Here is a 26,978-nt window from a genome sequence, read left to right on the forward strand (position 1 = left end):
ATTTTCTTCATTCTTGTTTATAATAATGTGTTTTAATGTCTGTAGCCATCTATAACATCTATTTTTATAATATATATTTATAATATATATTACTATATAACATTTATTTTTTTATTTTGATGTTTTTATTTTTACATAAGCTTCTAATGTTTGTCAAGTTAAAAGAACACTCCAAAACTATTTTATTAAAATTGATTTAACTGGAATTAATTTTCATAATACTGATTTCTTTACAATGTTTTTCATATGCATATATGTCTCCCATACATTTGTAAATTTTGCTCCTATTTTTATGTTTTATACTTATATATGTTATAGCTATAGAGTGTTAGAAACTTCATCAGGTGTAACTACATAGATACAGAAATGGTCACAAATATATTACAGTCTACAATATCATGGAATATTCATTCTTGGGTGGATATAAGATTGATATACATGTAAACAAATAAATTCAATATTATATAGTATATGTAATTAAAAATTCATGTGGAAAGTACACAAATGGTATTATAGATCAAGGTAGGCAGTATGACAGACTGTGAAATTAAAAAATATTGAATTTCATGCTGTTTTTGCTACATTACTTTGCCAACAAAGGTCCGTCTAGTCAAGGCTATGGTTTTTCCAGTGGTCATGTATGGATGTGAGAGTTGGACTGTGAAGAAAGCTGAATGCCAAACAATTGATGCTTTTGAACTGTGGTGTTGGAGAAGACTCTTGAGAGTCCCTTGGACTGCAAGGAGTTCCAACCAGTCCATCCTAAAGGAGACCAGTCCTGGGTTTCTTTGGAGGGACTGATGTTAAAGCTGTTACTCCAGTACTTTGGCCACCTCATGCGAAGAGTTGACTCATTGGAAAAGACTCTGATGCTGGGAGAGATTGGGGGAAGGAGAAGGGGATGACAGAGGATGAGATGGCTGGAAGGCATCACTGAATCGATGGACATGAGTCTGAGTGAACTCCAGGTGTTGGTGATGGACAGGGAGGCATGGCATGCTGCAATTCATGGGGTCGAAAGAGTCGAACACGACTGAGTGACTGAACTGAACTGAACTGAACTTTGTAATATTAGGTAAATTACTTAATCTTTTAATCCTCAGGTTTTTTTTCTTAAACTCAAATTATATTAGCATAGTAATATAACATGTATGGTGTGTTTTACATAGTGTTATGAATGCATGTGTCAATGGCAGCTGATGATGGTGGTGGTGATGGTATGATGATGGTGATGATGAAAGTATATAAAAAATGAGTTGCAGTTTCACATAGATATAAAAGAATAAGGATTGGTTTTGAAAAAATAAGAATATTCCAGTAAGATGAAGAAAGGTGTATTTGAAAGACAGACTAAAGGCAAGTCAAGGGCTTTATGTTTATGTAGACTACATGAGGGGATGTTTGGTTGATATGAGATGGCCATTTGTACAGTGATCAAGTGATTGAATACAAGCAAAGGGCATGGAAATCTCATATTTTGTTTTTTTTAGAAAGATAACCATCATGGCTGTGAAATATGAATATAAGAGAAGCAAATTTCAGATAGGGAATTCTGTCAGGAGACTACAGTATTGAAATAACGGATGAAAGAGATGAACTGGAGCCTAAATTACCTGTCAATCATACCTTAATAAAGTTCACACAAATAGTGAACTGGAGTATTGGCAATTAAAATAGACAGGATAGATAAACATGCCTCATCAGAAGACCACGTTTTCCGCTTGCACCCTTCCAACTGCTCCAATTTGAAAACGTGAAGCGCGCCAGAGCTGTGCGCCTGCGCAGTTCCATCTTTTGTACTTTTTGTTAATACTTTCTGCTTTGGCGGCAGGGTTTCTTCTCCTGTCTGTCCCTGATGCTACTGCTGCTCAGGACCACTTTGTCTTCTTCCAGCTAACTTGACATTTTCAAAGTTGAGAGAGAAGGTACGTGAGTCCCTTCTTACCATGTCACTGGGTGGTGACACAGCTTTCTATCTACTATATTCTGGGTGTCTCCAGAGGAAACAGCAAGGGGCTTGGGGAGCTTGGAAAGCTTGGGGAACCGGGTGGCCCTCCATAGGCTCCGGCCCCATGTGCTGTCCAGGCCTTAGAGATGGGTGCACCAGCCATTGCCAGGCCGGGTCAGTGAAGTAGAAGGGGAGGTGGGGTAGGTGAGCGGGCCCAGCCGTTGCCACCTCTATGAAACAAAAGCCCAGGGTTCTGTCTCACCCTGCTGGCCGGAAGGCACCATTTCTGGGTCAAAGCACATGCTGAGCCAGGACTTGTGTAAGGCTCCCAGGGCCACCCTGGACTATCTGGTGGGAGCGTTGACTTCTGCCACCACTGCCAGGACGCCAAGCTTTGGCCTTCTGGGCGGAGGTGGGCCTGGCCATCACGGTCTGGTGTCTGGGTGCCTGCTGGGAGTACAACGTGCTGTTGCTGACTCCTTGCGCTGCAGTTGGCAAGGTCGAAGCAAGGTCATATGGGGTGTCTGCGAGGTGTGGCTGCTGAGCCCCTGCCATATGCGGGCTCCCCTCAAAGGGGTGCATCTCTGGGTCCTGCTGGCGGCTTTCTGTAGCCTTTCAGGGAGCTTCTACAATTGGAAGGGGCTCCCAGAAATTGCGTCATGGTTTACTGTTAAGTGGGGACTGGCATTCATTGGTTGTGTAGGCTGTGGCTGTCTGGAAGGTCTTTTAGAGTCCACACAGGCCACCTTGGGGGTGCCAGCCACCACCGCCACCCAGGATATCAGGGTAGGCTTGGTGGGTGGTCCGGGCTGGAGACATGTTGTTCCCAGGAGTATGGAGGTCAGAATACCCACTATTTCTGTGGTTGATGAAAATCCTTTGCAGGTGAGATAGGAATATCTCAGGTATGGTGAGTTTAATCCTGCCAGTTTGCCATCCTTAGGGGGCAGGGCAGGGCATTCTTGTTGCTAAGGAAGAACTGGTGTAGCTTTTAGAGAAAACATGACACTGCTGAAGGTCACTGTGTGACCTTCACACATTCATTGCTGTTGCTGCCTGCTTCGCCTGTAATTGTATATGAGGATCAGGAGCAGGGCCGATGGAATGGGTGGTTCTACTGGATTGAAGGAGAGAGGGAACTGGAGCAGCCAGGGGCACTAAAAGAGGAAGAGGAAGGGAGCCAAGACAGACTTGACACCACCACCTTTGCCAAGCTTTGGGGAATTGACCCCTGAGGGCATTGAGTCACACAGTGACCTCCCTGCCCCTCAACACATCAGATGCTTCTGGCTCCCTGAGACTCAACCATGGAAGGCATAAAAAAGCATGTAACAAGAAACACATGGCTTTTAATCCTGACAGGACAGACAAGAAAAACCAAGGATAAACATTTCAGTGAATTTTACTATTCTCCCACTGGTAATGGGGAAGGAGGAACCATTTACATTTAAAAAATGTTTCTCCCCTCATCCTTCCTGATTGTATTATCTTTATTTTTGGTCAAGACAGAGAAGATAACTTTGTCTCTGAGTCAGTTGAGTGGTGAGAATTATGCCCTGGGTGTTCAGACAAGTGCTCAGAGGTCTGGTAGCTGGGTGGCTGTCTCCTGATGATACAGAAAAGTAACAAGCACCAGGGTGTGGAGGCCTGGTAAGATCAGATCTATACTGAGAGGCAGCAAGACGGATTGGTTACTGGGAGAAGAGAAACCTGGTGGAAACATAGGGCAAGTAGGCATGATAATGGGGATGGGTGAGATAAAGGTAGGGAGAAAGGAATGTGGGGAACATTGGGAAGTAGGACATTGGTAAGGAGCTCACCTCAATGATTCAGAGCAGGAAACAAAAGGGGAAAGGGGGAGAATGGGCAGAATAAAAGAGGAGGGGAGGACAGTTGCCCTAGCTCTGATAGGCCTGAGAGGATGAGGAAATATGAGGTTTCAAGAAGGGAGATAATAGAGTTGGTGTAAGAATGAGGCTTTCATTTCTGTAACTGAAGCTCTAGGCCATGGTGGCTTTGGAGATCTTGAAAGGATGAATTCTGAACTAAAATTGTCCACTGCAAAAGAATGAGGCAGAATCAGCTCCATAACCAAGGCCTCCCACCCCCATCCCTTAGGTTCCTTAAGCCCAGACACCTAGGACAAGTGATGAGAAAGGGAAGGTTACTCACAGGCTGCCTAGGGGGAAAGGGCACATTATAATCCACAGTCATTTAATTCAGATAGACAATGCTATACAGTGGCTCCTGGGGAGGGGACCTGGAAAACTCTGGGTCGCAGAGAGAGTGGCATCCAGGTACACAGAGTAAGGAGTGTGGCAGGGGATTCTTAGGGATAGGACACTTGGAGGGCAAGAGTGAGGGATGAGGCTTAAGTACTAGCTTGAATTCAAAGCTGAGCTGCACACAGTGGAATGAGAAAGGGAAGCAAGTGGGATGAGTACTCTCACAACCAACCCCCCTGCCACCCCCCCACTCCCTACCCCCCAGCGTCCCCAGACTTTGGTTTTGTTGGTGTTCAGTACATAGATGCTTTAGGCTTGTAGAAGTTAAAAATGAAAAGGTCACAAGACTATACAACTGTGCCTTCTAAGCCTCCCTGCTACCTTCATCCTCACTCTGTATTTGTCCCCTTCTTTACTTTTCCTTCTTCCCTTCTGAACCATAGCAGAAGGCCTTGTCTTCTTCCTCTTATGTCCTCCACTGTCTTGTAGCTTTACCTCTATTCCATCCTGGGGAGGAGAATCTAGGTTGGGAGCAGGTTATGGGGCTGCAAACCATTAGTCCAAGTGTAGTCTCTTACTACCTCCTTAGGACCTGGCCAGGACTTGGCAAGAGTGGCAGTGATCCTGGGTTAGGGACACTGGTGGAGGCTCCTGGGTGGGTGGCAGTGCTGTTGCTTGTCACCTGAACTGAGCCATTACCATGACTGGTGGTGGTAGTAGGATTGTGAGTGGCTATTGTGGACTTTAGGTTGATGGTGCTATTTCTATGAGTGGTGGTTTTGTGGCTCTTAGTGGTCCTGTGGCAGGTTGTTCCAGGGCTTGCTGTGGCTGTAGGTGTCACTGTGAAGGATGGCAGTAGAATGGCTGATTTTTAATGAGGATAATCATTCCTTGTTCCCTGGGCTTCAGCAGAGGGAAGACTGAATAGCCTCTCAGAGGCAGGCTTCTTCCCAGAGGCTCCTACTCCTCTAGTCCCCTTTCTGCTTACCTGCTGGTAACCCCAGCAAGGCCCAGAGGAAAGCATAGTCAGGCTTATGTTAGAGTCCAGGTAGGTTCTGTGTTGTACCATCTGCCTACTTTATCAACCATATTCCCTCTGCCTTCACTTGGCAAAAGAGGAAATAAATCTTTGACTTCCTGTAACTGAGATCACCTCACACCCATCCTGACTTGGACACCTCAGCCCCACCCACCAATCTCTTAGTCATTAAATTTTGGTCATTAAATTAGGAGATAATTAGCCCCGGTGTCACAAAAGTGGGAGCTGTCAGTGTCAAGAGTGTTATGTGGGTAGAGTTAAGAGTTTTGGGGCAGTTGATCCTTGGGGACTCATTTGTCTATCTCAGCAAAACATGCTCAGTAGTTTGGCAAGTGATTGTAGAGTCAACAGTCGCCCCTTCAGAGAAGAATGGGCTCAACAGGATGTAAAATTAGAACTTTTATTTCTGCTCTTTCCCCTCCACCTTCCCCTTTGCTAAGACATGTGAGGTACATGATGATCCTTGCCCAAACCCTTACAGAAAGGTCGTGTTATCCAGTCAACATCACCATTTCCCAGTCAAAAAAAAAAAAAAAAAAAGCACACTGAAAGGGTAAAACTTAGCTAAAGCAGCTGAGCAGAACCATATGTAATAACAGGAGATGGAGAAAGGTAAGAAATGAGAAGCAGAAGTAGGGAGATTCCAAGTCATTTTATTAAGAGTTTTGTGTTTATTTACTGAATCAATAAATGCTAAACAAATGTGTTTAGGTCAATTTAGGAAGATCGATGCTAAAAATTAAAAGGTTGGGAAGAGAGTGGATTTGCTGCTTATTCCTAACATTATTATTATGGTAAATAGGAGGAAGTTGGTGCATGAAAACAAGAAACACAAAGACAAAAGCGAACACTGGCATAGGAGGGTAGGAAATAATTTGAGACATGCTGAGCTTGAAATGTTTTGGGATGTTAGGATGGAATACTCTTTTAAGCAACTGAATCTCAGGGGAAAAAAAAAAAAGATGGTGCCACAGTAAGATGGCACTTAGTGTGCTATATGTGTGTGCTGATTCATGTCCAATTCTTTTCAACCCTATGGATGGTAACCAGCCAGGCTCCTCCATCCATGGGGTTTTCCAGGCAAGAATACTATAGTAGGTTGCTATTTCCTCATGCAAATGTTAGTACTTTGGTGATGTCTAAGGTTGAGTAGAAAAGCAATTAAGGAAACTGTTTAGAAGTATATTTTTCTTCCCAACTTTTTTGAGGTATAATTGACAAATTAGGTAAGACAAAGAAAGGCATCTAAATCAGAAAAGGAAATAGATGTCTGTTTCCAGAGACATGTTTATGTATGAAACATTATCATATATAGAAAACACTAAAGACTCAAATAATGCTACTTATTTATTATTTGTGTGATGGAGCACAGATTACTGTATCTTAGTTTTATCTCTATAAAGTGGAGGTCTAAAAAGTAAACATTAAAGGCTTATTGTGAGAAATCAGTAATTGCACATATGAATTATGTTGCCTATCCAATAGATTTGAATTATTACTTAATGAAAGACTAAATTTGAGGAAACTTGATGTTTTGGAACTGATTTCATAATCCTTATTATCTGACCATGACCTACTCTTTTACCTGAGTCTTGCCTAATGTTTTTCAGCAAACTAGACTTCTTTCTGTTTTTGGATCAACCCTGCTAAAGGGCACAGCTACAGGGGCATCAGTAATTCTCAATAAAAATATGGCTTCAGGCCTTTTTTCCCAACTGTTCTTCCATCTTCTTGAAAGAGATTTTCATTGTCTAAATTTTGACTGTTAATCTAATCTTGGCTTAAATGTTACCTCTCAGATCTTCCAAATATGAATAACTATTCAGTGACTATCTCATAGTTTTATTTAATTTTATGCATACTGTATGGAGAAAGCAATGGAAACCCACTCCAGTACTCTTGCCTGGAAAATCCCTTGGATGGAGGAGCCTGGTAGGCTGCAGTCCATGGGGTCGCTGAGTGACTTCACTTTCATTTTTTACTTTCATGCCTTGGAGAAGGAAATGGCAACCCACTCCAGTGTTCTGGCCTGGAGAATCCCAAGGACAGTGGAGCCTGGTGGGCAGCCATCTAGAGGGGTCACACAGAGTCGGACACAATGGAAGTGACTTAGCAGCAGTAGCATGCATACTGTATATTCTTTGTTTTTATGTGAGTTATGATTTTCCCTGGTGTCTCAGATGGTAAAACGTCTGCCTACAATGCAGGAGACCTGGGTACAATCCCTGGGTCAGGAAGATCTCCTGGAAAAGGAAAGGGCAACCCACTCCAGATTCTTGCCTGGAAAATCCCATGGACGGAGGAACGTGGTTAGGCTACAGTCCATGGAGTCGCAAAGAGTCGGACACGACTGAGTGATTTCATTCACTCACTCATTTAACTCATGCATCATATATTAATCAATATACTTGTTTATTGTTTTTGTCCCTTAAACAGAATTTAAGTTCTATTAGAGAAGGAAACTTGTCTAGCATTTTCACATATATCCTATGTGACGAGGATACTGTCAGGCATATGGTGAAGTTTAGTAATGTTTTTGGAGGGAATGAATGGAAGAAAAAACAGTTAAAAATCTTCTGAATAATTGAGAAGATCTTTCAGAGTTACAAAATTCTTTGATATCTTCTCAAAAAGAATTTTATCTAGAGAGTAACTAAATGACTAAGAAAACTGAGAAAACTAATTCAGAAAACTAAGATCATGGCATCTGGTTCCATCACTTCATAGGAAATAGATGGGGAAACAGTGACAAACTTTATTTTGGGGGCTCCAAAATCACTGCAGATGGTGACTGCAGCCATGAAATTAAAGGACACTTACTCCTTGGAAGAAAAGTCATGACCAACCTAGACAGCATATTAAAAAGCAGAGACATTACTTTGCGAACAAAGGTCCATCTAGTCAAAGCTATGGTTTTTCCAGTAGTCACATATGGATGTGAGAGTTCAACTATAAAGAAAGCTGAGCATCAAAAAGTTGATGCTTTTGAACTGTGGTGTTGGAGAAGACTCTTGAGAGTTCCTTGGACTGAAGGAGATCCAACCAATCCATCCTAAAGGGAATCAGTTCTTAATATTCATTGGAAGGATTGATGCTGAAGCTGAAGCTCTAATATTTTGGCTCCCTGATGCAAAGAACTGACTCATTTGAAAAGACCCTGATGCTGGGAAAGATTGAAGACAGGAGGAGAAGGGGATGACAGAAGATTAAGTGGTTGGATAGCATCACTGACGCAATCAATGTGCATTAGTTTCAGTAAACTCCGGGAATTGGTGATGGACAGGGAGGTCTGATGCGCTGCAGTCCATGGGGTCATAAAGAGTTGGACACAACTGAGCTACTGAACTGAACTGGACTAAGTGACGGTTCCTTTGATTTTTATAGACACTGGGCAAGGGGATAATCAGTAACTAAAGTATAATTTCTGATACAGTTTTAAATTTGTATGATGGAGACATGAATACAAGCAAAACAGATGATTCAAATTATCATTTATTATCACCGAAAATGGAGGAAGAACATAATCTCTAAACATAGGACATGTTGCCATCAGTTTAGTTCAGTTGCTCAGTTGTGTCTGGCTCTTTGCGACCACATAGACTGCAGCACACCAGGCTTCCCTGTCCATCATCAACTCCCAGTTTACTCAAACTCATGTCTATTGAGTTGGTGATGCCATCCAACCACCTCATCCTCTGTCATCCCCTTCTCCTCCTGCCTTCAATCTTTCCCAGCATGATGATCTTTTCCAATGATTCAATTCTTTGCATCAGGTGGCCAAAGTATTGGAGTTTCACCTTTAGCATCAATCCTTTCAATGAATATTCAGGACTGATTTCCTTTAGGATGGACTGGTTGGATCTTCTTGCAGTCCAAGGGATTCTCAAGAGTCTTCTCCAACATCACAGTTCAAAAGCATCAGTTTTTCAGTGCTCAGCTATCTTTATAGTCCAATTCTCACATCCATACATGACTACTGGAAAAACCATAGCCTTGACCCGACAGAACTTTGTTGACAAAATAATGTCTTTGCTTCTAATTTGCTGTCTAGGTTGGTCATAACTTTTCTTCCAAGGAGTAAATGTCTTTTAATTTCATGACTGCAGTCACCATCTGCAGTGATTTTGGAGCCCCCCCAAAATGAAGTCTGTCACTGTTTCCACCGTGTCCCCATCTATTTACCATGAAGTGATGGGACATGTTGCTATATAAAGAACTAATTATACTGAAGCTATTTTTTGTGATTTTTTTCTTGAAAATCAGTGAAAGTTTATTTAAAGACCAGTGGAAGAAGTTTGCAAATTCTTGGTTGAAAGCAGAGAATAAAATTCTGTAGTCTAAACGCAGAGTTTGTCAATTTCACGTACTTTTCAGAGAGATGGCCTGAGTAGTAAAGCGTCCCTTTGTCTGAGTCAGGGGATCAGAGACTTGTGTAGTTTTTATTATAGTTTCTGCCTTTGAACTTTGTCTTTATTTTGAATATGTCTGTTCGGGGAGTATTCCATATCTGGCCCGACCTGAATTATACCCTGTATAATGTATCTTTCCCATCCTGCACTTAGCATAACTTTAGCAACTAGAAAGTTCCAGAAAAACATCTATTTCTGCTTTATTGACTATGCCAAAGCCTTTAACTGTGTGGACCACAATAAACTGTGGAAAATTCTTCAAGAGATGGGAATACCAGACCACCTGACCTGCCTCTTGGGAAACCTGTATGCAGGTCAGGAAGCAAGAGTTAGAAATGGACATGGAACAACAGACTAGTTCTAAAGAGGAGAAGGAGTACGTCAAGGCTGTATATTGTCACCCTGCATATTTAACTTCTATGTAGAGTACATCATGAGAAATCTGGGCTGGAAGAAGCACAAGATGGAATCAAGATTGCCGGGAGAAATATCAGTAACCTCAGATATGCAGATAACAACACCCTTATGGCAAAAAGTGAAGAGAAACTAAAAAGCCTCTTGATGAAAGTGAAAGAGGAGAGTGAAAAAGATGGATTAAAGCTCAATATTCAGAAAATGAAGATCGTGGCATCTGGTCCCATCACTTCATGGGAAATAGATGGGGAAACAGTGGAAACAGTGTCAGACTTTATTTTGGGGGGCTCCAAAATCACTGCAGATGGTGACTGCAGCCATGAAATTAAAAGGCACTTACTCCTTGGAAGAAAAGTTATGACCAACCTAGACAGCATATTCAAAAGCAGAGACTTTACTTTGCCAACAAAGGTCCATCTAGTCCAGGCTATTGTTTATCCAGTGGTCATGTATGGATGTGAGAGTTGGACTGTGAAGAAAGCTGAGAACCGAAGAATTGATGCTTTTGAACTGTGGTGTTGGAGAAGACTCTTGAGTGTCCCTTGGACTGCAAAGAGATCCAACCAGTCCATTCTGAAGGAGATCAACCCTGGGATTTCTCTGGAAGGAATGATGCTAAAGCTGAAACTCCAGTATGTTGGCCACCTAATGTGAAGAGTTGACTCATTGGAAAAGACTCTGATGATGGGAGGGATTGGGGGCAGGAGGAAAAGGGGATGAGGGAGGATGAGATGGCTGAATGGCATCACTGACTCAATGTCAGTGAGTTTGAATGAACTCCGGGAGATGGTGATGGACAGGGAGGCCTGGCGTGCTGCAATTCATAGGGTCGCAAAGAGTCGGACACGACTGAGCGACTGAACTGAACTGAACTGAATATTAGTTGCTAATATTAGTTTCATTACTTCCCTGGTGGCTCAGCGTTAAAGAATCTGCTTGCCGATTTAGCAGACACAGGTTCGATCCCTTGGTCGGGAAGATCCCCTGGATCTTCTCCCCTGGAGAAGTAAATGGTAACCCATTCCAGTATTCTTGCCCAGGAAATCCCATGAACAGACATGCCTGGGAGACAAAAGAGTTGGACTTGACTTCACAACTAAACAACAACAACATCAGTTTGATGTTAGTCTGGAACATGAATGCAGAGATACTTTTTGATAAAGTTGACCGTGAACCTACCTCTTGAAGGTAATTGGGAAGTTATTAGATTTGGAGAAAGTAGATAGATATTCAGTAGGTAGATATGTTGATGCATGGCAAAACCAATACAGTATTGTAAAGTAAAATATAGTAAAAATAAATAAATAAATAAATGAATAAAATAAAGTAATGACATAGGACAGAGGTGAAATTTGAGTCATATTTAGTAAATGACATAGATATTTGCTTACTAGGAGAAAGCAAGACTTCAGATTACAATTCTGTTTGTTTCTTTTCTGATTTATATTCTCTGTCTAGATGTGTATGTGTTTATTGCCTTTTGGTTCTGATTTGTTTTGAGACACAGTATTCTAAAATTATTTGCTACATGAAGAAGCTTCTTTCTTGACCTTACAAAAGAAACCACTTTACACAATCTACATTTTATATATTACTTGAGTATGAGATGGCTGTATTTTTTTCTGAGCTAGCTACAGCAGGTTTCTCCATTCTTATTACAGTAAAGAGGATTTTAATGATTCACCTCTGTTATTTAGATAGCATGCACATACATGAGCTAGGCTCCCACTCTCTAGACTGAAGATGAAATAGATGTATTTGGCTTATGATGGGTATCACTTGTAAATGTTACATTAACTATTTCTGCTGTAGATGTCACTGTTTCCTTAGCCTCTTAAACATTCATGGTTTTTTTGTTTTGTTTTGTTTTGTTTTTTTTTTTTTCTGAGTTATGTGTCTGAATATGATGTACATAAAAGCAGGTAAGCAAAAAATAGCAAATCTTTACATCTTTTATTTTTGGGACTACTCTTAAGAAACTTTTTCTTACAAAAGTGCAAAGATTTTATTTGAACTTTGAACAGAAAATAGCTACAGTAATTTATCTTCCCCTGATATTCTTTATAGGTTAGGACTGATTTCAATATTGTCAGGATTGCCCTATATATCCTTCTTTGCTTTTCTGCGCTAAAGAATAGATTTCTATTCAAATCTTATGAATATAGCAGCACTTAACTAAAACTGACAACTCTTTTGACTTCTTTAGTAAAAATACAAGCACAGAAAGGAACATCCATGTCACAGAAAGGTATTCATTTACTTCTTCCAAGTAAAATGAAAGAGTCTTATTCTTTTGTTCATAGTTGTACTGAACTCTTTGATTCACAAAAGCAATTTGCTATATTTATATAAGTTAAAGTTTATTCTTTAGGTTAATATCATATTACTATTATAACTAACCTTGTGTTCCAAATGAATTACTACCCTGTGCTCTTGTGATTTACTTTCATAACTGGCACATTTTCTTCCTTTATGCTAATAACAAAACAAAAGTGTCAGAATATGCATGTTTTTAGGATCAAAACAAAACATAAATAAGTATAAGTGGAATTAACTTGGTAAAAGTGATGTCTGATGTCAACTTCTGACAAAGGATAATTCATATAATTCATGTGTTCCCTCATCTTTAACACTCTCATTGGTATTAAAACTTTTACATCCTCTAAAGCTTTTGAATGTCATTCTATCTAGACATCTTTCCAATTACTATCCACTTGAGTGATTTCAATATCAACTTTGCTTAATCTTATATATCCTAGCCTCTTAGTTATTTTACTTTCTAAACACTAATGATCTTTATTTCAGCACAACTGCAGCCAAATGCCTACATAGGCTATGTTTTAAATTTCACTCTCATTAAAAATTGACTTTATCAATATCAAATTCCAGTCTATCTCTCTCAGATGTCAAGCTTGCTGTTTTCTTCCCTTACTTCCTGTATGATCTTCCTTCTCTCTTAAACCTCAAGATCAAAACAGATAAAAAGCCTTGAATCACCAGTCTTCTAAAATTCCTCACAATAGCCACTCTTAACAGTGCTCTCTGGAATTTTGACTACTCATTTCCATCCTGGAGTAGTCACCTCTTGATTATAGGCTTTTTCTCTCCAGATATTTCAACATGTTGAATTCAGAGTAAAGCCTATAAAATGCTGAACAGTTCATGTCAGTCAGTTCTCTGATGAAAATCCTTGAATAGCTATTTATCTCTAATTTTTCTTATTTTCAAACATCTTAAAGGACTGTCATGTTTTTCCTCTGTAATACTCTTTGTCTGAAATATAAGACTTCACTATCTTTTTATGGCTGACAGCAAAATTTCCTGTCTGAACGAAGATGAAAATTCCATAGGAACATACTCTGGCCCATGAAAGCCTGATTAAATGACACTCAAGACGTGGTCCCAGACCTTTTTGGCACCCGGAACCCATTTCATGGAAGATGACTTTTCCATTGACCAATGTTGGTGAGGAGGGTTTCGGGATGATTCAAGTGCATTACACTTATTGTGTACTTTATTTCTAAACTGATGCCACCTCCAATCTAACTGGAGGTACTGTTCTGTGGCCTGGAGGTTGGGGACCTCTGCACTCAAGGGTTCACATTATCTCCTTTGTCCTATTTTATTATAGGTTTATGAATTATAGTTTCACTTAGGTACCCTCATTTTTGGCAAACATGCTTCTATTTATCTACATTTATATAACACTGCACTTATCTACATGTTAAATCCTAGCTTTATCTTATTTAAGGCATTCTTCAGCTATAAAGTTAAAAGCCAATTCTTATAGAAGCCTTGTCTAAACTCCTCAGACTAGATCAGGTCCACTTTATATTTTCATAGCTTAACTGAATTTTTTCATCTAAATACCTTTTAGATTATGTATTTGTATTAATACATGGGCAAAGATGTCTCCCTGATCAAAGTTTTCTGCTTATCTAGGTAGAAACTGAGTCTATTTCACCAGTTATTGCATCTTCAACCTGTAACACTAAGTCTGAGAGTAATAAAAGGCTTGTATTAGCTCTTTATTGCATAAATTAATCATTTTTGTTGGATTTAAAACATAAAATTTTTTTGTTGGTTGCAAATTCTGCAAATGCATGTTGTAAAAAGTTTTTGTGTCAGAATTCTGCTTATGAATAAAACATGATAGGTCCTGCCTGGCTAAGTCTCTTAGGGTGATTTATTTCTGACCTTAAAAATATTGAACATTTCATATGGCTCAACAAAAAAAATTGCATAAATTACAAGATAATATTGTAATGGTATTAGAGAGTTGTGGTGCCATGAGGGTTAGACAAGCAAATATTCCAGACTGAAGAGAACTTTTCTAACAGAAGCTAATTTGCTCCTCTGGGAGTTCATTAATTCTCACAATGGGCTAAATATTGGGATTTTTCTAGACCAAAAAGAATCTGTTAAGAGAAAGAGAAAGTAACCTAAAATGTAGTGGTTATGTGAAGCTGATGGGAACAATTACAAACTAGAGAGAAACTCATAGTTTTTTTTCATTGGATGTTTGTTGTGTTGTAATGCTGTGTAGGAGACTGGGGAACTAGGTTGAAAGTTTATAAAAGGCATAGTCAGTCTCCCAGATCATATAGTACTTAGGAGGGGAAAAAAAAAGACTCATTAGGAAGGATATTTATCTCAGGCACAACAGTTTTATTTCCCTTAAGATGATGCTCAATTTGAACTGTTTGGAAGTTTAAAAAAAAAAAAAAAAAAAAAAAAAAAGCTTGATCCGGGATATCTGAAGGAGGGAGCTTGATCTCCCACAAAACATTAAGGCCAAAGAGAGGGACCCATTTTACAGGCAGGGTCATGCCTTAAAAAGAAGTGTGAAATTAAGATGGACTGATCTTTTACTAAAATAGCAATCAATCCTGACCCAGATCAACTCCTGAGTATACTCTTTAATCAGGTAAAGAGAGACCCATGACTGGTGAAAGATTGGATCATCTGGATTTTCTTTTGGAATAGGGGCTTACACAGTTTTCAGCATATAATAACAGTAAAAATGATGAAGCATTTGCAATTTTAAATCATAGCTGATAAGGAAGGGAAATATTAGACAATATATGTGGAATAAACAGGTGGCCCAGTTACTGGAATTTGCAGACATAATCTTTGAAATAACTATGATAAGTTAATATAAATTTTTAAAATGAAGAAAAAGCAGAATAAGGATTTAAAAAAAATAATTGCAATCTTAAATTTTAAAAAGGAATAAAATTAACATTCTAGAGTTGAAAAATAAAATTAAGAACTCACAGGATGATTTTATCAGAAAATAGAGAATCGATGAACAGAAAGACGTCAATAAAAAAATTCTTGAATAAAATATAGAAAGTATTTCAAAAAGTAAAAAAAAAAAAGATATGTGACATGAAAAATGCTCAACATTGCTCATTATTAGAGAAATGCAAATCAAAACTACAATGATGTATCATCTCACACTGGTCAGAATGGCCATCATTAAAAAATCTACAGACAAATGCTGGAGGGGTTGTGGAGAAAAGGGAACCCTCTAGCACTGTTGGTGGAAATGCAAATTGATACAACTACTATGGAGAACAGTGTGGAGATTCCTTACTCCATAAGGAGATTCCTTTACTCTAGGAGTAAAACTATCATATCTAGCAATCCAACTACTGGGCATATACCCTGAGGAAACAATAATTGAAAAAGACATATGTATCCCGGTGTTCATTGCACCACTGTTTACAGTAGCTAGGACATCGAAGCAGCCTAGATGTTCATCGATAGGTGAATGGATAAAGAAGCTGTAGTACATATACACAATGGACTATTACTCAGCTATAAAAAGGAATGCATTCGATTCAGTTCTAATGAGGTGGATGACCTAGCGCCTAATATAAAAAGTGAAGTAAGTTAAAGAGAAAAACAAATATCATATATTAATGTATATGTATGGAGTCCAGAAAGATGGTATTGATGAACCTATTTGCAGGGCAGCAAACAGAGATGCAGACATAGAGACAGACTTGTGGACACGGTTGGGGAAGGAGAAAGTGGGACATATAGAGAGAGTAGCATGAAAACATACATATTACCATATGTAAAATAGATAGTCAGTGGGAATTTTCTGTATGACTCAGGAAACTCAGACTGGTGCTCTGTGACAACCTAGGGGGGTGGGATGGAGTTGGGGGTGGAAGGGAGATTTAAAAGGGAGGTGACAGCCTGTAGCTGATTTATATTGATGTTGTTGATATATGGCAGAAACCAACACAATATTGTAAAGCAATTATCCTTCAATTAAAAGTAAATTAAAAATAGAGACATGGGTGAGACTTCCCTGGTAGTCTACTGGCTAGACTCCACAATCCGAATGCAGGAGGTCTGAGTTTGATTCTTGGTCAAGGAACTAGATCCCACATGCCACAACTAAGGTGCTATTAGTAATTGCCCTCCACTCTTCCCCAATAGCATATTGGACACTTTCCTATCTGGGGGACTCATTTTCCAGTGTCATGTCTTTTTGCCTTTTCATACTGTTCATGGGTTCTGGGTTTCATACTGTTATTGGGTTCTCCAGACAAGAATACTGGAATGGTTTGCCATTCCCTCATCCAGCGGACCGTGTTTTGTCAGAATTTTCCACTATAACCTGTCCGTCCTTGGTGGCCATGCATGTCATTGCTCATAGCTTCACTGAGATGTACAACCCCCCTCTCCACCACAAGGCTGTGATGCATGAAAGGAATACAGATTATTATACTATTTCAAAAATGTCATAGCTAAATTGCCTATAAATTATTTCCAATATTACTTCAAAATTTTAAAACCAGATGTGTACATTGATTGGGAATCTAGATTATGATGCCTAAGATGGAAATGAGAGGATAGAAAAGCATGAGATATTTTAAAGATATAAACATAATAATTATTGACCTATCTAACATCTTAGCGTAACACGTCTCTTTTGGGCACTTTTGTTGAAATTATGCTTTATGAAGCCTATACTTTTATGATTATCAAAACAGATCATTGTAATTTCAAAAGTGATTTGTTTATAAAAACGTGTTACGGGTAAAAGTTGATCTAGGCTTGTGATACACAATTTATTTTAGAATCACTAATTACCTGTAAATCTCATATGCCAACAAAATACACAGAACGTATCACAGCATGTTACCTGAGTTCCTGCAGTTCATCTTAGATCAAAGATCTCTGTGAATTAAACCAGCTCTATCCCATTTAATAATCACTTGAATTTGAACTTAAAAGTTTGCTTAATGATTTTCACTCCTTACTGAAACCTTCCTGGATTGAATGCCCTCCTTTTTATTAAATTATTATCTGACACAGATCATTCTTTAACTCATCTTTTGCTGTTCTCACTACATTTTGGTCTTATCCATGCTTTCTGCTTCTCAGTCATCACCTCTTTTTAAAAATTATCATTTCCCTTTTGGCCCCTGGATTTTATAAAGCTCTTTCTCTGGTATAATTGGAACATTGGCTGACTTAATGGTTCATGAAATTAACTTAATGGTTCATTGATGATAACAACAATCTGTATCAGAAAACATTGAGCATATTCAGACTTTAATAACAATGAAAAGTTCTGCATTAAGAAAAAATTTTGGAAGCTTTAACACTATTTTTATACTCTGTTCAAAAATAAGATTTATATTACCTACAGGTCATCATTATATTGAATTGTTATTATACTTCAATTTTTAGATGAAATGTATTTGACAAATAATTATGGGCCAAGGTGCCATATGCCGATCATGTTTTAAGTTTGAGACACACAGCAAGTAACAGGCCAGATAAAGATTTTCTACGTATAAAACTAATGTATTTATAGGTGGGTTTTAAAGACTTTACTTTCTTAACTTAGCTAATAAGATTCTTACTCCTTGTTTTCAAATATACATCAGTATTTCTATTTCAGATAATTCAGTCTACCTTATTTCAAAATAAATTAGTCCCCTTTAAAAGTCTTTAATTTTATGTCATGGTTTTACTTTTCCCCTTTGTTAGGATTTTGTATGTTGCTCTTTGCTGATACAGCTGACAATTCAATTTCCAGTTATAGTGACCTTTCAGTGCTTTAGAATTAAGGGTGAAATTTTGAAACGTAGGGGAATCGCAGTAGAGGTCCAGACTGGACTATCTGTATATAACACCTTTGAGAAGTCATATGTTAATTTCCTGATGCTGCTATAACAAATCACCACACATTAAATGACTCAAAGATATATGAATTTATTATCTTATTCGTCTAGGTGTCTGTAGTGTCCTAAAATCAAGGTTCAGTGAGCCTGGATGTTCTAAGGGGGATTCTGTTTTCTTGCCTTTTTCAGCTTCTAAAGGGCATCTTTATTCCTTAGCTTGTTGCTCCTTCCTCCATCTTCAAGACCATCAGAAACATCTTCAGATCTCTTTAACTTTCATCCTCCAGTCTCCGTATCTCCCTTTGCTTTCCAAGTCACCTTTGCCTTCTCTGACTCTAATTCTCTGATCTCCCTCCCTCTTACTAAAACCTTTCTGATTACACTGGGCTCATCCAAGAAATCCAGAATAATTTCATCATTTTAAGATCCTTAATTTAATTGCATCTGCAAAGTCCCTGTTGTCATGGAAACTAATATGAAAGTGAAAGTGTTAACCTCTCAGTAGTGACTGGCTCTTGGCAACCTAGTGGGCTGTAGCCCACCAGACTCCTCTGTCCATGGAATTTTCCAGGCAAGAATACTGTAGTGGGTTACCATTCCCTTCTCCAGGGGATCTTCCCAACCCGAGGATTAAACCAAGTCTCCTGTATTACAGGCAGATTCTTTACCATCTTTGTGACCAAGGAAGTCCACAATGTAATATACTATACTTACAGGTTCTGAGAATTAAAACATAGACAACTTGGGAGACATTTTTCAGCCTACTAGAGAGGTGTACTATCTGTCAGCTTCCTCATGTATAAAAGGAAGGGGGTATAACATATCCTTCACTAACATTTTCAAATCTAAGTTGACTTCTTGCCCCCAAATAGAAAGTTTAAGATATTCTGAAGATATAGCATGATATATAATGATAACCAGTAACTAATGTGAAAGAACAAAATATTTGTAATTCCATGTATTGGGTTGGCCAAAAAATTCATTTTTTTTTCCTGTAAGATGACTCTAGTAGTGCCTAATTGTCTTTAACTTGATTTAAAACAATTTTGTTAGATTGTATTGTGACAGCTGTCATATTAACATGCAATTTGAAAAACTTAAAATTACTGAACTTTTGTATAGCTGTTTCACTATTAAAGAGGGAATAAAAAAGCAACGTTTTTAGCATATTATGCTTTGTTACTTAAAGAAATGCAAAAATACCACTGAAATGCAAACAAAAAAATGTGCAGTGTAAAGAGAAGGTGTTGTGACTAATTGATCGTGTCAGAAGTGGTTTGCAAAGTCTCACTGATGCGCCATAGTTAGGTAGAACAGCTGAAGTTTATAACACTCAACTTAAGACATTAATTGAGAACAATCAACATTATACCACATGTGATATAGCTAACATACTCAAAATATCCAAGTCTAGTGTTGAAAATCATTTATACCAACTTGGTTATATTAAGAGCTTTGTTGTTTGGTTTCCACATAAGTGGGGGGAAAAAGAACCTTCTTGACCATATTTCTGCATGTGATTCTCTATTTAAACATAGCATAAATGTTTTTAAAACAAATCATGATGGGCAATGAAAAGAAGACACTGTAAAATAATGTGAAATGAAAGAGATCATGGGGCAAGCAAAAAGAACTACGACTAGACACACCAAAGGCTAATCTTCATCCAGAGAAGGTGATGTTGTGTATATGGTGAGATTGGAAAGGAGTCCTCTATTTTGAGCTCCTTCCCTGGTGGCTCAGAGGTTAAAGCGTCTGCCTGTAGTGTGGGAGACCTGCGTTCGATCCCTGGATTGGGAAGATCCCCTGGAGAAGGAAATGGCAACCCATTCCAGTATTTTTGCCTGGAGAATCCCATGGAAGGAGGAGCCTGATGGGTTACAGTCCATGGGGTCGCAAAGAGTCAGACATGACTAAGAGACTTTAAACATAGAAAACCAAATGATTAATCCCAACAAATACTTCTAATTAGACTAACTGAAAGCAACACTTGACAAAAAGTGTCCAAATCAGTCAAGGTAACATGCATAATCTTCCATCAGTATAATGCAAAACCACATTTCTTTGGTGACCAGGCAAAAACTGTTACATCTTGGCAGAGAAATTCTGATCCCTTCATGGTTTTAACCAGACATTGCACTTTCAGATGTGCATTTATTTCTGTCTTTACAAAATTCCCTTAATTGAAAAATTTCCAGTTCCCTGGAATACTGTAAGAGGCACGTGAAATAGTTCTTGGCTTAAAAAGATAAAAAGTTTTGGGTTATGGAGAAGACAATGGCAACCCACTCCATTATTCTTACCTGGAAAATCCCATGGACAGAGGAGGCTGGCAGGCTACAGTCCATGGGGTTGCAAGAGTCAGACACGACTCAGCAACTAAACCACCAACCACCACCACCACAACTAGAGAAAAGCCTGAGCAGCAACGAAGACTCAGCACAGCCAAAAATTAAATAAAATAAAAATGGAATTAAAAAAAAAGTTTTGGGTTAATGGAATTATGACGTTGTCTGGAAAATGGCAGAAAGTAGGGAAACAAAATGTGAATATGTTGTTCAATAAAGTTTTTGGTGAAAATGAAAATTGTCTTTTATTTTTACCTTAAAAACTGAAGGTACTTTTGGCCAACCCAATAGTGCATCTAGCTTTGAAATAAAAATTCTTTTATACAATGTGGCATACTGTATCTTTGTATGATAACATTAGAAAGAGTTAGTTATTTGTATCAATTATTATGAAACACATTGTTAATTTCCAAAATTTGAGGATTAGGGCTATGCAGGAAAATAAAACAGCTATTGTTATTTTATTAAAAATGCAAACTATATGAAAATTATACCAAAATATTATAGTATTATACAAATAAAACTATATTTTTGTTTGAAATTGGAATTCCATGAGAGAATTCATTTTAATTGTCACTAAAGCAAGAAAGTTCAAGAAGCAACAGTTAAAACTGGACATAGAACAAGACACTGTTTCCAGATAGGTAAAGGAGTATGTCAGAGTTCTATATTGTCATCCTGCATATTTAACTTATGTGCAGAGTACATCATGTGAAATTCTGGGCTGGAAGAAGCACAAGCTGGAATCAAGATTGCCAGGAGAAATATCAATAACCTCAGATATGCAGATGATACCACCCTTATGGCAGAAAGCGAAGAAGAACTAAAGAGCCTCTTGATGACAGTGAAAGAGGAGAGTGAAAAGATTGGGTTAAAACTCAACATTCAGAAAACTAAGATCATGACATCTGGTCCCATCACTTCATGGCAAATAGATGGGGAAACAGTGAGGGACACTTTTGGGGCTCCAAAATCACTGCAGATGGTGATTGCAGCCATGAAATTAAAAGATGCTTCCTCCTTGGAAGAAAAGTTGTGATCAACCTAAACAGCATATTAGAAAGCAGAGATATTATTTTGCTGACAGAGGTCCATCTAGTCAAAATTATGGTTTTGGCAGTAGCCATGTATGGATGTCAGAGTTGGACTATAAAGAAAGCTGAATGTTGAAGAATTGATGATTTTGAACTGTGGTATTAGAGATGACTCTTGAGAGTCCCTTGGACTGCAAGGAAATCCAACCAGTTCATCCTAAAGGAAATCAGTCCTGAATATTCATTGGAAGGACTATTGCTGAAGCTGAAACTCCAATACTTTGGCCACCTGAGACAAAGAACTGACTCCCTGGAAAAGACCCTAATGCTGGGAAATATTGAAGGCAGAAGAAGGGGATGACAGAAGATGAGATGTTTGGATGATATCACTGACTCAATGAACATGAGTTTGAGTAAGCTCTGGGAGTTGGTGATGGACAGGGAAGCATGGCGTGCTACAGTCCATGGGGTCTCAAAGAGTTGGATACTACTGAGCAACTGAACTGAACATAACCACTGATTAAATAAGAGAAGAAAAATATATTATCCCTATCACTTCTACAGGTCAGGAATTCAGGGGGACTTGGCTGAGTGATTCTGGCTGAATGCTTTCTGTGAGAGTGAGATCACAGTCAATGTATAGACAAAAGCTGGAGTCATCTGAAAGCTTGACTGGGACCAGAGAATTTCTTACCAAGATGGCTCACTCACATGGCTAACAAGTTGGTGCTGGTTGGTGGTGGGAGACTTCATTTCCTTAAAATAAGGGTTGTTCTATAGGCTTCTTGAGTGTCCTCATGACACAGCAGCATTCCATCAGAGAACCAAGTAAAATTATATATATTATAAACTAATCTTGAAAGTCACATAGTTTTACCTCTTCCATATTCTGTTCATTAGCTGCTAGTCACTAAATCTGACATACATTCAAAAGGACAGGAATTAGGCCTAACCTTTTGAAGGAAGGAATGTCAACAAATTTCTGAACATGCTATAAAGCCATCACATTTTGTAAGGCAGTGTAGGTCCCATCATGTTTTGTCATTTTCTACATCTCAGATTTTAGTATTAGTAAGTGTTATAATTTAAAGAAATGATAACTTGTATCTTAGAATTTATTTTAAACATCCCAGTTAAGTCGTTTCCACTTTCTTTATGTTCTGTATATCCTTGGGCCATGTTGAATTTTTCCCTTTATGTTCAAACGTTTGAACTTAAAAGTTAATGAGAATAAATTGGCCAGTATAAACTCATTTTATTTAAAACTTTTCTGAAAACATTTTATAGGTTATTAGTTAACTTTCTGACCATGATATGAAGTGTTATTTAGTATTTTTTATGAAGCGTAATGAGTTGCTGCAAGAATACCACCTTAAATATTAATCGTGGTTATGTACCTATAGTTTTAAAATATTGAAATGATTATAATTGTTAATAGCATATTCTGAAAGTCACTTCCTTTCATTATATCATTTTAATATATGTTTTAGTCCTTAAAGTATAGAAAGAGAATTTAATAAATTGAGGCTTTCTTATTAATATTAATTATAGTTATTTTCCTATATCTTTTATGGTTCTTACCCCAAGTCATTTTCAAACTTTCCCATCTACACTGTAATGATTAAATATTGAAATAATTTCTTCTATATGTGTGTTACTCTTTCATTCTAATAAAAGATTCATGGGTATCTACTATACATTTTGTTCATATTAATTTACCTCATTCAAAAAAAGGTAATTTTATCAGTTGTTTAACTTGTAATTTTTCCCTCCTGAATGTGTAATTTTACATTTATAACAAAAAATTTTAACATTAACAAATTTAACTCCAGTTACACCTCCCCTGCAAGATTTTTGTGTCTTTGAAAAATAGCTTTCAGTGCAATTAAGTTTTTATGAGCTTTCAATGGGCTCACCTTGCCTGCTTTGTTATGTTCTGTATATTTTGCAAACAATTCATTTTATATTCTATTTCAATATACATTAAAAATTACATTCTCTGTGTCTTTCTTTTAGTGTTGTGTTATTAATACTCCCTATACACAGAAATGATGGCCCTTATCATATATGGTTATGAATAGATGCCAATGTTATTATAAAGAATGTGAAGCATAGTTAGAACTGCACTTCTAAAACTGGTTTCATTTTTATCATTTTGATTCATATTTATAATGTGAATATGTTATTGGCCTATCATTGTGCTTAGTATAAAGGAATATCAGATATGACATGACCCTAAAAATAATTTAATTTAGATAGTATGCAACATAAGTATTTGACACTGTATACACAAGTTCTATTTAAAAAGATGGTGGTAATTCCTATAGTGATGACGAAGCTTGGAAAATTGCAAAGGAAAACAATGTAGGGTCACAAAGAAAATCAATAATCAAAAGAGCAGGTAACTCAGATCTTTTTAAAATAAAACAGAAAAAAATAAATGAAAACCCAGAAGGCTTTTTGCTTAATATATCTATTATGCTGTCTTTGCAAATGAATGGCATTCTAGAGTTAAAAATAAGTTACACATTTAAAGCATTTATCATCTTTCCAGATACAAGTATCCCTTAGGATAATTATGTTAGCCATAAGAAAGTGCATGATATCATGAATTAGTGAGCTGTACGATAGATTAATTTCCTGTTAGAAGATCTGGGATCCTATGAAAACAAGAGGTTCAGGCAAAGCAGAGAAAGGTCCACAATATAGAAACACACCCCCTGCACACCCACCTGTCCTTTCTCCTGTCAGACAGACTGCTCTATGGCCCAAAGTAGACAACTCAGTTTTATCCCCAAAGAGTTGTATAGCTTATGTGGTATTCTTTAAAGAACCATGCTTCAAAAAAAAAAAAAAAAAAAAGTCCACTGATTCTGGTTTTACTTATCATAAGTGAGCATCTTTCGAGAACATTCTATAGCAATAGCTTTTCCCTGTAAAGATTGTTAATGTTATTTATTTTCCCTGAAGACCATGGGAAAGACTATGTCTGGGTCCTGGGTCACCTGCTTTCTTTTCTTCCCTTAGAAAAGTTCCTTTAGTAATCAGGTGAGAAAGAAATTACTGGCAAACTTTTAGTTTATTCTTTCTAGTTATTAAATTTGGAATCTAGGGGAGATAATACCGAATAAGGCTTGTACAGAAGAGAAAAGATGATAAATGGGAAAGTTAAACCACCAGGGGCAAACTTAGTGTACATAATTTTCCCCAAGATCTACCTGCAGGAGATATTTTAAATAATTGTATTCTTAGAAAACAAAGCATATATTCTTCCAATGTTCTGGAATTCTCATTAGTTTTACATGTTTTCATTATTGTATCCTAAAATGCAATTGAAAAGCTTTATTTCACACATGAAAGAAAATGAAATTTTCTATAAAAATGAGGCAATTTATAGGTCTTATGGAAAAATTCAGTTTAGTTCATGTCATTTCAGTTTTTCAGATATTAAATTTCCATAAACAGTAACAGTTTCAGTGTATCATTATTCAAAGAATATGTACATTTCTAAAGTTAATTTCAAACGTTATTAAAAAAAAAAACACACACACACACACACAAATGGTCACTTAGGATATTTTTCTAACTATCCCAGCATGTAGGATAGGGGTATTTTTGCAACTGGAGGATGACAATTCTGTCCTTATCTCAGGACTTCTGAAAACCTGATTTTGACACTTGGTCAAGATAAGGGAGGGAGGACGAATTTCTAACTAGCTAAATAATAAAACCCCCTTTGCAGCATCCCAGACAACTTTGTGGACAGCTTTCACCTGGCATTTTGTCTTTTTATTTTAAATTGTAGGATTAAGCATGTTATATAAGAATTGTTAAAAATAATGACAAAACTTACCAAGAATCAGTAAAAACAAAACAAAACATAAAACAGAAACTGTCTATATTTTTAACAATGTTTTAAATGAAAGTATATCCACTTGTTGAAATGCTGTATCACTATTTTTAAAAACCATGCTGTTGATAAATATAAAATGACATAGAAAATTTCATGATGTGAAAAATTAAGCAGCCTGATTGGTTGGGTACATGACTGGATGGGAATAGAAGACACTGGACATTAAACAATCCAGAAACAGCCTTGAGACTTAGGCTCAAGATGAATGAAAAGGATGATGCAGGCTTGGACTTGGTTGTCTCTCAGATGCCAGGCCTGCAACCTCAGTTCTTGGCTGTACTTTTTGTCTCTTGCTGTGTTGCTTTATTTACATTTTGATAAGAGCCTAATGTGGTGTAGCTTGTGAACAATTTCAGTTATTTGAACCTGTGTAATCTTTGCCCTCAGTTACTAGGTACAATTTTTCTTATTCATTTAAAAATTTACATATACCTAACTTCTTGTACAGTCTCACCAAAAATTAGGCACAGAATAATAGAATGTTGCACTGGCAGATTCTTAAACATTTTATTCCAAGTGACCACCTTTGTGTCTTTTATTCAGCTAATACAGTGGGATTTAAACAGAATTAAAGGATGTTTATCCTTCTTCACGTGGGCTTTTGGAATGACTGTAGTGATAAAGAACCTGCCTGACAATGCAGGAGATATAAGAGATGCGGGTTCAATCCCTGGGTTGGGAAGCTCCTCTGGAGAAGGAAATGACAACTCACTCCAGTATTCTTGCCTGGAGAATCCCATAGACAGAGGAGCCTGGTAGGCTACAGTGCATGGGGTTGCAGAGTCGGACACGACTGAAGTGACTTAGCAGCACGTACACATGCATCCGTCATCAGACCACATATATCATAAGCATTTGCAGCTTTATACCTTTGTGATTTAGTATGTTGTTAAGTGTTTTTATTGTGTGTAAGTTTTCATTGTGTTAATTGTGTGTAGTTTTTATTGTATATAGATAATCAGAGAGGATATATTTGACAATTATATGGTAAATTGTTGGTTATTATTTTCTTTTAGTTTCTGAGAATTGAATTTCTAATGTTATTTTTTCAAGTGATGAACATTAGTATTAATAAACTGTTTAACTGGAGACTAAGAATGCACATGAACTCCAGGAAAAATAAGTACTTTTGAATTTTTCAAGATTTAATGCTTTCATTTTTCCATGAATATTTTCTATTTTTTATTTTAATTTACTTGTCTTAGAATAAGTACCCAAATTCATGTTAAGTTAAATATACAAATTGCTTTCACTCTCTAATTCAGCTTGCCTTTTAAACTCTTCCATTTTATTGTAGCAGTGAAATCTATCCTTCAATTTTCCCAGCCAAGGTAACCTGTATTCATTTAGAAGTCTTATAAGCGTCATGGACTCCTGACATCTTGACAATTTTTTCAGATTACCATTTTTCTTTCTGTCAACCATCATTACTAATATTGTCTGTATAGTTAAGGCAACACTTTACTCAGCTTTTCAGCTGAGCTCTTTAACAAGA

Source organism: Capra hircus, chromosome 1, assembly GCF_001704415.2.
Source record: "Capra hircus breed San Clemente chromosome 1, ASM170441v1, whole genome shotgun sequence".
Classification (NCBI taxonomy): domain Eukaryota; kingdom Metazoa; phylum Chordata; class Mammalia; order Artiodactyla; family Bovidae; genus Capra; species Capra hircus.